We start from the raw sequence: 12258 nt of genomic DNA, 5'->3' as shown, positions 1-12258 counted from the left end.
ACTCCAAAAATGTGCGTTCGCTCACACTTCCCCCCTCTGCTTCCCCTCCCCGCCCCCCATCACTAGGAGCTCCCAGTTTGGGCTCCTGGGTCTTGATGAATGGGGAACCTATTCTGGATCTCTCCAGATTCTGCTGTGTTTTCCCTCCTTGGGTGGTGCTGTCTGGTAGGTGCTTTTAAGTCCTTTCCTTTAACCTTTTTTTTTTTTTTTTTTTTTTTTTGCCAGTGTATATATAAGTTGTATTTATATGAGACTGTAATCTACCAAGGGTACAGTGGCATTATGCCCCCCCCCATCCATGCACCTTAATTCAAACTAACTCCCTGCCAAAAAATGAGGGGCCGAACAAATACAATCATAACTTCAAAGATTGTGGATCACAGATCCCCAAAACATATAGTAATGATGGTGAAGCTTGAAATACTGCAAGACCTGCCAGCATGTCAAGGGAGCAAATACTTTTGGAAAAATGGTGCCAGTAGACTTTGAAGTCCCTTTCGAATTGCTATGTCCCCTGAGACTCCGCTGTCATGTGGTACGTAGTTTGGCCTCTGATGCTTTCAGAATGGCCTTTATATGAGCACCTACCATGTGCCAACTTTCGTGCCAGGCAGGTTTTACACTCTGCACCTCCTTTTCATTTAATCTGTTCCAGAGATCTGTAGTCACTGTGAAGTGATCTCACTTTAGAGACATTTTACTGATGAGAGCGCTGAAACTCAGAGAGGTTAAGTAATTTGCCTAAGGTCACACAGCCCCTATGTGGAAGAGTCCTTTTTGAATTTAGGTCTGTCTGACTTCAAAAGTAGTGGGGTTTTTTAAAACTAAATTTTACAACTGAAAAGGGCAACTCTAACTAGACCTTCCTTATTAGTAGCAAGGGATTTTATTTTATAAGAATTCCTCTATGTGTAGGATTGCTGTGTCAGGGCTTATCCAGGCATAGCCTGTTCAGAGGGGTTTTGATGGTGGGGTTTATGGACCTAGGACCCTTGCTATGTGCTCACGACACTCCATGGCTCTGGTACGCACTCCGGCAGTGGGTCTTCTGCTCCTGGAACTGTGCTTTTTATTTTATTTTATTTATTTATTTATTTTGTCTTTTTGCCTCTTCTTGAGCCGCTCCCATGGCATATGGAGCTTCCCAGGCTAGGGGTCTAATCAGAGCTGTAGCCACCGGTCTATGCCAGAGCCACAGCAACGCAGGATCCGAGCCATGTCTGCGACGCACACCACAGCTCATGGCAACACTGGATCCTTAACCCACTGAGCAAGGCCAGGGATCGAACCCACAACCTCATGGTTCCTAGTCGGATTTGTTAACCACTGTGCCACAATGGGAACTCCTAGAACTGAGTTTTTAAAATTTTTTTAGTAGGGAATAGTCTATGTACAGGGTAGAGTCAATTTCTGCTGCACAGCAGAGTGACCCAGTCACACACACACACACACACACACACACACACACACACACACACATATATACATTCTTTTTCCCTGTGCTGTACGGTAGGACCACATTTCTTATTTATTCTAAATGTGATGGTTTGCATCTACCAACCCCAAACTCCCCCTCCATCCTACTAGGGACAGTGCTTTCTGACTCTGGGACATTAGGCTAGCCACGTCTCCACTCCAGCCTCAGTGTCCCCAACCCTAAAATTAAGACTCAGATTCAGGAGTTCCCGTCGGGGTGCAGTGTGGGGCACCCTGGCGTTCGTGTCTTAGCCTCTCTGATCTCTCAGGAGATCTCATGTGCGTGTAGAACCCCACCTCACTGGCTCATTGTGAGAATCACATGAAATGAAACAATAACCATTGCTCACTTTCTAGGGGCCTTGAGCTACGCAGAGTCTTGACCCAGAAGCACAGACGCTGGAGCTGGGCAGATGTGTTCAAATCTCGACGGCATCTCTTACCTACTCAGCTATGTGGGATTGGGCAAGTTGCGTTACTTCTCTGTGCCTCCGTTTCTCCTTTTGAAAAGTGGGAACAGTCCCAACCTACCTACTAGCTTGTTAGGAGGGTTATGAAAGATCATATTTATAAAGCACATTAACATCGTGTGAGGATATAGCAGGTGCTATCTAAGACTTAGCGATTATTATTAGGTCATCGAATTCTCAAATCTCAGATGCAGGGTGTCCTGTTGCAGCTTCAGTTTATAAATGAGGGTGGGGGGAGTTCCTGTCGTGGCTCAGTGATTAACGAATCCAACTAGGAACCATGAGGTTGCGGGTTTGATCCCTGGCCTTGCTCAGTGGGTTAAGGATCCGGCTTTGCTGTGAGCTGTGGTGTAGGTTGTAGACGTGGCTTGGATATCCCGTGTTGGCTGTGGCTCTGGCATAGGCTGGTGGCTACAGCTCCGATTGGACCCCTAGCCTGGGAACCTCCATATGGCCCTAGAAAAGGCAAAAAGACAAAAATAAACAAACAAACAAATAAATAATTCAATAGGGCAGGGGAGGGGGGGTCGTCAGGAGCAAGGCCAGGTTGGCTGGCCTGTCTTAATCATTAGCTATACTGGCTGGCAGAGTGAGGGAGGTCCATGATGCTTGGAGTTTATAGGTATGCCATCTTGAAATTCTTAATAATTTTATCTTCGAATTTGTGAAGACCTGCCTCGGTCACCTTCTCGCCTCCCCAGATGGGCTTCTGGCTTCCTCTTTCCTGGCCCTTGCCACACCCAGCAGCTGCCTTCTGCTCCTGGTGGGGACCTGGACCTGGGCTTGGGGAGGCGCAGGTCACGAGGCAGAGCCACGAGCATCTGTGAGGGGCTGCGCTCACCCTGCAAGTACCCTCAGCCCGAGGACACACACTGACTAGCAAATAAATCACCCCACAGCAGATCCAGACAGAGATGGCAGAATCAAGTAAAAAGCTTTTCTTCTTCCTCTTGAACAAAAGGCCTCGAATTTTCACTTTGCACTGGGTGGGCCTTGCTCGTGAGGCCGCCAGCCCTGGGTCCATAGAAGGTCGTGGGTGGAAATGAAATTGAAGCGTCTTTCCCCTTCGGAACAACCACAACACTAAATGCTTATTCTGGGAGTTCCCTTGTGTGCAGTGGGTTAAGGATCCAGCGTTATCACTGCTGTGCCCTGGGTTCTATTCCCTGGCCCAGGAACTTCCGCTTGCCTTGGGTGCAGCCAAAAAAAAAAAAAAAAATTGTATTCCAGCTTCAATCATTCCGAGCAGTTTGTTCCAACATTGATCAACAGGTAGAGAGACAAAGACTTTTCATGGAGGTCCCGAAAGGGAGCGTTTTTGCTGCTTTCCACAAAGATGGGATCCCACAGCCTCCTAAATCCTTAGTATGATTTGCTTCCAAAATATGGGCTGTTTCCCAGCCATGTCTCCATGGGGCCCTGCTTGGTAGCAGATGAGAAATCTTATTTTTGGGGGGAGGGGATTCCCATTGTGACTTCGCAGTTTATGAATCTGACCAGTATCCATGAGGACTCGAGTTTGATCCCTGGCCTTGATCGGTGGGTTAAGGATTTGGCGTTGCTCTGAGCTGTGGGTAGGTGGCGGACACAGCTTGGATCCTGTGTTACTATGGTGTAGGCCAGTGTCTGCAGCTCTGATGTGACCCTTAGCCTGGGTCCATATGCCGCAGGTGTGGCCCTAAAAAAAAGCAACAACAACAAAAAAGAAATCTGTTTTTCTTTCTTCTGTGGCAGAGTGTTCCTCTTTTTTTTTAAGCACTTTCTTTTTTTCCTTTCTTTCTTTCTTTCTTTCTTTCTTTCTTTCTTTCTTTCTTTCTTTCTTCCTTCCTTCCTTCCTTTCTTTAATTACGCAATGAATTTATCACATCTGTAGTTGCATAAGGATCATCACAATCCAATTTCACAGGATTTCCATTCCACAGAGTGTTCCTCTTTCAAAGGAATCCTCCAGGCAGAGCGTCCTCTTTAAGAGACGCCCAGGGGGATTCCTTTATGCAAATGAGGGCATCTCAGGGGCGGCCAGCCTGGAGCCCGGCCTTGGAACTCTGGAAGGTGAACCGCAGGGCTGGGCAGGGCCACCTGGGGGGCCCTGCAGTTGGTGTGGGCAACTCCAGATGCCGCCCCTCCGGACGCCAGGGAGACGATTCAGGCCATGGCTCAGAGCTCTGGTCTGGTCTGGTCTGTCTCACGTCTAACCGATGAGGACTGCTGGGTGCAGAGCCAACAGCCACGCCAGGCCATCCTGGGGCCACTGCAGACGCACGTCTGATGAGAGGCCTCAGGGGTGAGTACAGCGGGCAATGTACACCCTTGCTTGGGTGCAGGCCCCCACACTCACCACATGGCGGGTATGGAGAAGTCCAGAACGAGTGAGGGACACAGAATGATCCTGCCACGGGAGACCAGTAAGGGGGAAGGTTGGCCTGGGATTGGACGGGAGTTTAGGGGACAGTTGGGCCCCTGCCAGTTTCCTTCCTGTCCCATCTTCAAAAGCCTGCTGCCTCCAGCTGGACCAGTGTCATTTCCACAGCTGCCTTGGGCATCTCGGAAGCCCCAGATGTAGCAGTGTGGGCTGTGAACCCACTGAGGCCTCTTTTTTTTTTTCCCCCACTTTTTACAGCCATCCCTGTTGCATATGGAAGTTCCTGGGCTATCATTTAAATCAGAGCTGCAGCTGCTGGCCTACACCACAGTTACAGCCCCACCAGATCTGAGCCGCGTCTGCAACCTACACCACAGCTCACGGCAATGCCAGATCCTTAACCCACTGAGCAAGGCCAGGGATTGAACCCACATCCTAAGATACTGTGTCGGGTGCTTAACCTGCTGAGCCACAATGGGAACTCCCTACTGAGGCCTCTTAATGCCAGTAAGCCTGCTCTCCCCTCCCCCCTACAAAGGCACCGTCCCAATGCCCCACTGCTCTCAAGAACAGCATCTTCACGCAGCAATACACTCCTTTCCTGTTTCTCCATTCACGGGAGGAAGACGAGGAAGGGTGGGGGGCTGGCATAAAAGACGTAGCCTCCTGTGCCTTTTGGTGGTGACTTTTGCCACGTCTCAGACAGGGTCCCTGACCCGCAAAGGTCAGAGTCCAGATTAGCGCATCGGACAACCACCGTATAGTTGCACACTTTCTATGCTTCCTTTTTATTGTTTTCTGACAGTGGTTGACCTTTCCTGAGCTCCATCTATTAGCTTGGCCCCCTTGCTGTGCACTGAACAGACATGGTCCCTTTGCAGTCCTTTATTCTGAGATATGCTTTATGGACAGCGAAATTCAAAGATCAGCAAGTGTAGATTTGGTGCGTTTTGACCAATGTATACATCCACGTATATGTCGATACTCATCACCCAGAATAGGAATATGTGACATTTTTATCACCCCAAAACATCTTCTGTACCATTCAATCCCCTACCCCACCCCCACGCAAAGGTGGCCACTGGGCTGATTTCTGTCACCATAGATTTATTTTTTTTCTGTTCTAGAACTTGTGGATGGAAGTTTTGCTTTTTCATGTCTGCCTTTCTTTCATTCCAAGTAGTGTTTATTCCATTCATCCAAGTACACAGGTAGCTGTTCCTTTTCTTACTATCTAATGTTCCATCGTCTGGCTCTTCCGCACTTTGTGTATCCTTTGATCTATTGATGGACATTTGGGTTGTTTCAGGTTTTTTTTTTAGGGATTATGAGTAAGCAGCTATGCACTTTCACAAACAAGCCTTTTTATAGACATGTGTCTTGGGGAAACACCTAGGAATGGAATCTCTGGGTCATATGCTAAGTGTCTTTTTAACTTTATAAGCAACTGCCGAACTGTTTTTCCAGGTGGTCGTATCATTTTCTTACTCCCACCAAGAGGGTTTGAGAGTTCCGGTGGCTCCACATCCTCACCAACACTTGATGCCGACAGCCTTTGATTTTGGCCATTCTAGTGGGTGTGAAATGGTATCTCGTTGTTGTCATTTGCATTTCCCTGATGACTAATGACATTGCACATTTTTTATGGACTTATCATATATATCTTCTTTTGCAAAGTGTCTGTTGACGCCTCTCCCGCATTTGGGGAGGGGGCTTGTTCGTCTCATAGTGTTGCAAGAGTTCTCAGCACATTCTAGATACAAGTCCTTTGTCCGGTGTACGTGCTGCAAATACCCACTTCTAGCCTGTGCCTAGGCTATCCCATTGGATCCTCCCGGAACCTTAGAAAGTGAATGTTATTATCTCTGCCTTGTTTTAGAAAGGCAAAGACTGACGTACAGAGAAGCTAAGCGAAACACCCAAAGTCACACAGCTACTCAGAAAGCAGACACGCTTGTGTATGACTCAGTGCGTTGACATCCAGAAAATTCCGGGGAGCATCTCTCCACACACAAAGCCTTGTATCTCCCTGGCCGGCTGGGTGTGCCGTCCTCAAGCCAGTGCCTGCCCTGGGTTATTTCAGTTCACACTTGCTCCTTCTGCCTCACACATACCAGACCATCCTGGGAAGTAGCCGGCTCCCAGAACCCGGTTGGGAGCAGCGGTTTTCTCGGGAAGATGCCACAGGGCTTTGAGCTGCTCTGATGAAAGACAAACTGCGGGTATTTTTATGGGCCTCTGAGGATGCTGGCAGGATTAGCTCGTGCCAGGAATAACAATGAGGGGCCCGGGCAAGCTTGCTGCCAGCCCTGCTCTGGGAGGCATGGTTGGGGGAGGAGAGCCAGGCCGAGGGAAGCCAAGGGGGCCTGGGTTGCGGGGGAGGGCAGGGCTGAGATCGTTGTCCACAGCTGTCTCCAAGAAGGGGTGCTGGGTGCCCCCAGGGACTCTGAGCAGGGGAAGGGGTGCTCCTGGCCATCAGAGCCAAGGGCTGGGAGTTTCGTGAGTAGGGGGGAACATCAGCAAGGCCAGTCCACCAACATGCCAACCAAGAGTGAGGCTTGGTTGAGGAGCCTTGTGTGCCTGGCACTGTGTCCACATTCTGCCTCCCCATGAGGAGCCAGAGATGGTGTAGGCGCTTTGCACTGACTAGCTTAATGCTCATGATAACCCCAAGAGATAGGTTTTATTAAAATGCCCACAGGAGGAAACTGAGGTTCAGAGAGGTTAAGTGATTTGCCTAACGACACATAGTTCGTAAGTGGTTGAGGTTTGAAGAAAGGTTTAGCTAATTCTAAGGTCCAGTCACTTAAATGCTCTGCTGCCTTTCTGTTCACAAGGTCAGGTCAAATTCCCACTTGTGCCAAGCACGACACAGGGTGCCTTGAATGGCCAGGGGACCCTAAAGGTGAACGAGACCCGTTCCTGTCTTTGGGCCCCAAAGATGTGGCCACGTCTCAGAACAAGAATGTGTGCTACCTTGGAAAAGGGGCTCTGGGGCTGTAATGAAGTCAAAGATCTCGAGATGAGGGCATCCTGGGTTACCTGCGTGGTCCTCAATCCCATGACAAGTGTCCCTACAAGAGACAGAAGGGAAAACAGAAGAGGAGTGGCTGTGTGAAGGTGGAGGCAGAGACTAGAGTTGTGCAGCCACAAGCCAAGGAATGCCTAGAGCCTCCAGATGCTGCAAGAGGCAAAGAATTCTCCCCTTGAGCCGTGAAGGGAGCTGGCTCTAGTGCATTCTGTCATCAGAACTGATATGCTTGGCCTGGCCCAGACACTGGGGGAGGGGCAGGTTATATCAGTGCTTCGTTGCTGGGGGGTGGGATCACTGGAGGCTACCTTTGAGGCTGCCTCTCACAGGTCCGGAAGGTGGGACTCCCACCTTCTATTTCTCCCAATCACCTGGCTCTGGATGGAGCATGGAATGTGTGTGGGCTCCTGAGCTGGATGTTTGATATGCAGCACACCACTTAGTAAGGTTTAACCCTCACGTGAATGCAGCAAGGGGAGGTGTTCTTAGACCCACTTGACAGAGGGATAACTGAGGCTCCAAAGATGAAGCCGGAGCTCCCTGGTGGCTCAGCAGGCTAAGGACCTGGCATTGGCACTGCTGTGGCTGAGGTCATTGCTGTGGCACGGGTTCCATCCCTGGCCTGTGAATTTCTGCATGCTGAAGATACGGCTAAAAAAGCTAAACAATGAAGGCCACACAGTAGCATGTTAGAGTAACCAGTGGCCCTTACTTTGGCTAAGTTAAATCCCCCAAAGGGGGTTTCTGTGGCCCCACACACAGAATTTTTGATTCAGTAGTTGTCACTTCAAATTTCTCAAGGTGAAGCTGATGCTGCAGGTCTGTGGACCAGGCTTTCAGCACTACTGGAGACTCAATGTTGCAGGGACCGAGGAACCCCAAAGTGTTAGCGGATTAACAAGTCAAATGCATTTCTTGCTCCAGTTGCAGTCCCCCTGGGGTTAGTTGGTCCTCCTCCATCCATGCATCCATGTGGTCCCCCAGAGTCACCATGGAAGGAAAAAGAGGGCCAGAGGGTCCTATGGGATGATTTAAAGGGTGAGGCCTCAAAGTGGCTGTCTTGCCCTCTGCTCGCCCTCTATTGGCCAAAACTCAGTCACATGGCCCCAAACAACTGCAAGGTAGGCTGGGAAATGTAGTCCTTGGAGGAGGTGATGGTCTGACAGCTGGTCAAAGCCCTGCTGGGACTGGATCTCAGCTGCTCTCCCCCTTCATCGCTTGCTTTCTTCCTGCTTCAGGTGCTTTCAGTGGGCTTTCTCATATTAGCCCGAGTCAACGGACTTTTTTCCTATAAAAATTGAAAAAAGAGAAGAGGAGACATTTCTCGGGTCCATCAGTGCATTCTCTTGCTGGCAGCCTTCACCGTTTTGGAGGTCCAGGTGCTCAGTTTAACAGCTGCCACGCACGTTGAAAGTTTGTAGCTTTTCTGTAGGGGTTTCTTGCAGGAGTTTCACTTCCACTCCCTTCAGCCATGCAGGGCTGCCCTCTCCAGCCTTGGAGGAGCCCTCTGGCTATGGCTCTTTTAAGGCCTCGAGCATGGACTCAGGGCCACATATAAGCTCTAAGTGGATACAGTCTGCTCCCGCTACTCCTCAGCCTGCTGCTCCAGACGGCTCCAAACGCAACCGCCTCTGACATCAGCAGTTTCCAGCTTTCATGCCCAGTGTATACACTGTGACATCCGCCCGGCTGTCCTCTCTTCCCTCCAGACCCAACTCGAGGGACACTAGCTCCGTGCAGCCTTCACAAGTTCATCCAATGAGCGTTCAATGTGCCCTCATTTTGGAGCCAAGGCAAAGACCTGCTGCTTTGTCTCTGCCTGTGGTCCAGCACTTGGCAGGGCCTGTGGCGACTCTAGAGGCCTCTGTCCGTGCCTGTCTCTCCGCATGGAATGTGAGGAGTTTAAGAGCAAAGACCGCCTGGCATCCTTTATGGCCTCCTCATTGCCTGTAAGCCTGAGGTCAGAGGACTTTGTGGGAAATGCCACACCCCTCGCCCCCTCAAACTTTAAGATCCAGAGGTGAAGAGGGAAGACGCTGGCATCGGCTGCAATCCCAGTTCTGCCCCTCATGCAAGCTCGGGCACATTCTTAGCTTCAGGACCCTTCAGCTTTCCCACCTGCACAGCTGGGCTAAGAACGCTGTCCGTATTCAATGCAAGAAGGCACCTAAAGCCCTCCGAACGGTGCCACGTGCACGGGAAACAGTCAGGAAATGCCAACCCCCTTTCTGTTACCATCATGACTCTTGTTATTGCCTCAAACCTTGGCACATACCAGCCGCACCAACTTATTTACATACCGAGGTTTGGTGATTTTGCACCCCCCTCTCTCCGCTTTTTGCGCTTGATATTTTTTTTTCTGCTTGGAGGGCTCAATCTCTGACCTATTCATTCATTCATTTAACAGAGTTTTCTGCTGAGCTGAAAATGACTCACTCTGTAGCCTCATCTCAGTCTTCCTGGCCAGTCCCACTGATGTTGACTGCCCCCATGTCAAAGATCTATTTACTTTTCTGTATCTCTGTGACTTAACTCGAGAGCAGAAAAAAAGTGCTCTTTTCCCCATGGGATTTAACTGCTCTGAATCCAGGTTTTAATATCCTGGGTGGCACATAGTAGGAGCTTAAGAAATATCTATTGAATGAAGGCATGAGTGTTGCTCATCTCCAAATCTGGCCCCAACACCTAGCACATTGTAGGCCCTCACCCAGGACTCTATTTCTCTTGCAGGAAATCGAATCACTCTGGATTCAAATCACCGAAAGTTCCTGGTTGGGGGAGGATCCCTTTTTAATCAGCATATCTGGATTTTGCCTTTTTCTGAACCAGAATGTTTCCCCTGGTTCTACTTGACTAAGTTTAAAAGGACCAGTGGGGCTCTTCTCTGAAAAGTGAAAAAGGATGCCCTTTGCACCTGTGTTCTCTGGGCCATTTCTAGAGTCACCAGACACTTCTCAACTGCCATACTGGCGAACCCCCTTCAGAGTGTTTCTTTCATGATCTCCTAGGACCCTGGAGCCTAGATGCGAACCTGGGAATCAAGGAGGGAGGGAGAGAGAGGGAAAGGGAGGGAGGGAGGAAGGAAGGAGGGAATGAAAGGAGGAAAAAAGGAGGAAGGAAGAAGGAAGGAAGGAAAGGTCTCTTTCCCGCTGGCCAACATCTTAGAGAGAAAGATTTGGAGTCAAAACCATCACCCCACCAGTCTAATGATGTGGATGGCACATTCAGCCAAAACAGCCTCAGGCCCTTTTTCCCTGATTTTTATTTATTTGGCGGCTGAGGTCCAGTCTGGCTTTGCAAGGCTGCTCTAGCCCTTCATCTGCCCCCTTCTATCTCATCCTCTGTAATTGCTTGGTTCATTAGCCTCTTGGGGTTGGCAGAGTAGAAAGTTTGTCTCCGCAGGGTGGTCCAGGGTAGAACATTTTGTGTTGGTGATAGGCTTACAACAGAAAGTGGTGCAGATGCTGGGGACTGGAAGGGCAAGTCTGGCTTCCACCCTATATGGCCTCCTTACAGGGCCACACGGTCCTGGCCTGTCATGGAGAAGCCACTGCATATGGCTTTATAGATATTTTCTGGTTTGTTTCTAATACATTTTATAGAAGTTTATGCTGATGTTGCCCTAACTTTTACTTCTTCTTATCAGTTGTCTTTTCTGAAGCCACAGATACTTTCTGGTTATTCACTTTTCTCTCCCTCTCTGAAACAAACATAATATCAATTAAGATTTTAATATATATCAGAGATTTGCCTTGGTATTTTCACACCTGTTGTCTCATTTATTCTTCACAAGACTCCTACAAGGTAGATATTATTAGCTCCGTGTTACAGGTGGGGGAATGGTGGCATAGAGATTTTAAGTTCATAGAGCTGCTAAGTGTCTTTTCATTACACTCGTGATCTGCAAAAGGGCTCAGAGCCGGGGAGCTGGCTGTTGCATGGTCTCCATTCCAGTTCCGGGGCTGTGTACTTGCGTGGCCCCATGCGTCTCACCTTGTCTCTCAGTTTCTTCGCTTGCAAAGTGAGGCTTACGCTCCTGAGAGCCATGATGAGCAAATGCTGGGGAGGGTGGCAAAGAGATTCTTTCCTGTTGGCCACCCAGGTCCCTCAGTTGACACCTCTGCCTTTTGGCCCCAAAGTTTATGTATTAACAGCCCTCAAAGGCGTGCAGTTCTAAGAAGCCCTTGAGAGCGGAGCCCTGCCATGAGCTCTGGCAGGTGGAGCAGGTGGAGCAGGTGGGGGTCTGGGGGCTGCCTTGTGTCTCCTGTCTGGGGAGCTGCAGAAAGGCCAGTAACCATGGGGAGTGGGGTTGAGGTGTTTGGAACAAAAGGGGACGATAAAGCTAATCTCAAGAGTGTGTGTCTGTTATCTTCGAGGAACTCTAAATACGTGTGTTTGTGTAGTGTGAGGGCGGGTCTGTGTACACACGTGAGCATGCCTACCTGTGCGTCAGTGAGTGTGTCCTGTGTCAGAATTGTGGCACAGAGATTTTAATTTCTCTGAGCTGGGAAGTGTCTTTTCATGACACACATGATCTGCCTGCCCCTTTAATGGTCCTGCCTTGTATCCACTGGCAGGTTCTTTTCCAGGCTATTTTGGCATTTGGTTTCTTCACCATCACACACGGCAGCCTAGACCGCTGTGCTTCTATTTCATGGTCTCCTGTAACAAATGCTTCCGAACGTGGGCTCCAACGCTAATTTGTTGATGGTTATTATTTCCTGAGAGGAAAGAAATGTTTCTCTTCTTTTATCTTTCCAGACCCTGAGGGGCCGATTCTCCGTGGCTCTTTTGGAGCAGAGGTAACCAAGAAATCAATATAGCCATTAGATTAATCCATGGCAACTATAATGTCACTGCATCTCCTGTCCCATGATGTTGACAGAGATGTCACAGCTGGGAGGAGGGGAGGTACTTAA

This window comes from Sus scrofa, chromosome 4 (assembly GCF_000003025.6).
Source record: "Sus scrofa isolate TJ Tabasco breed Duroc chromosome 4, Sscrofa11.1, whole genome shotgun sequence".
Lineage (NCBI taxonomy): Eukaryota > Metazoa > Chordata > Mammalia > Artiodactyla > Suidae > Sus > Sus scrofa.
The sequence above is the reverse complement of the archived record's forward strand: the minus strand, read 5'-3'. Positions refer to the sequence as shown.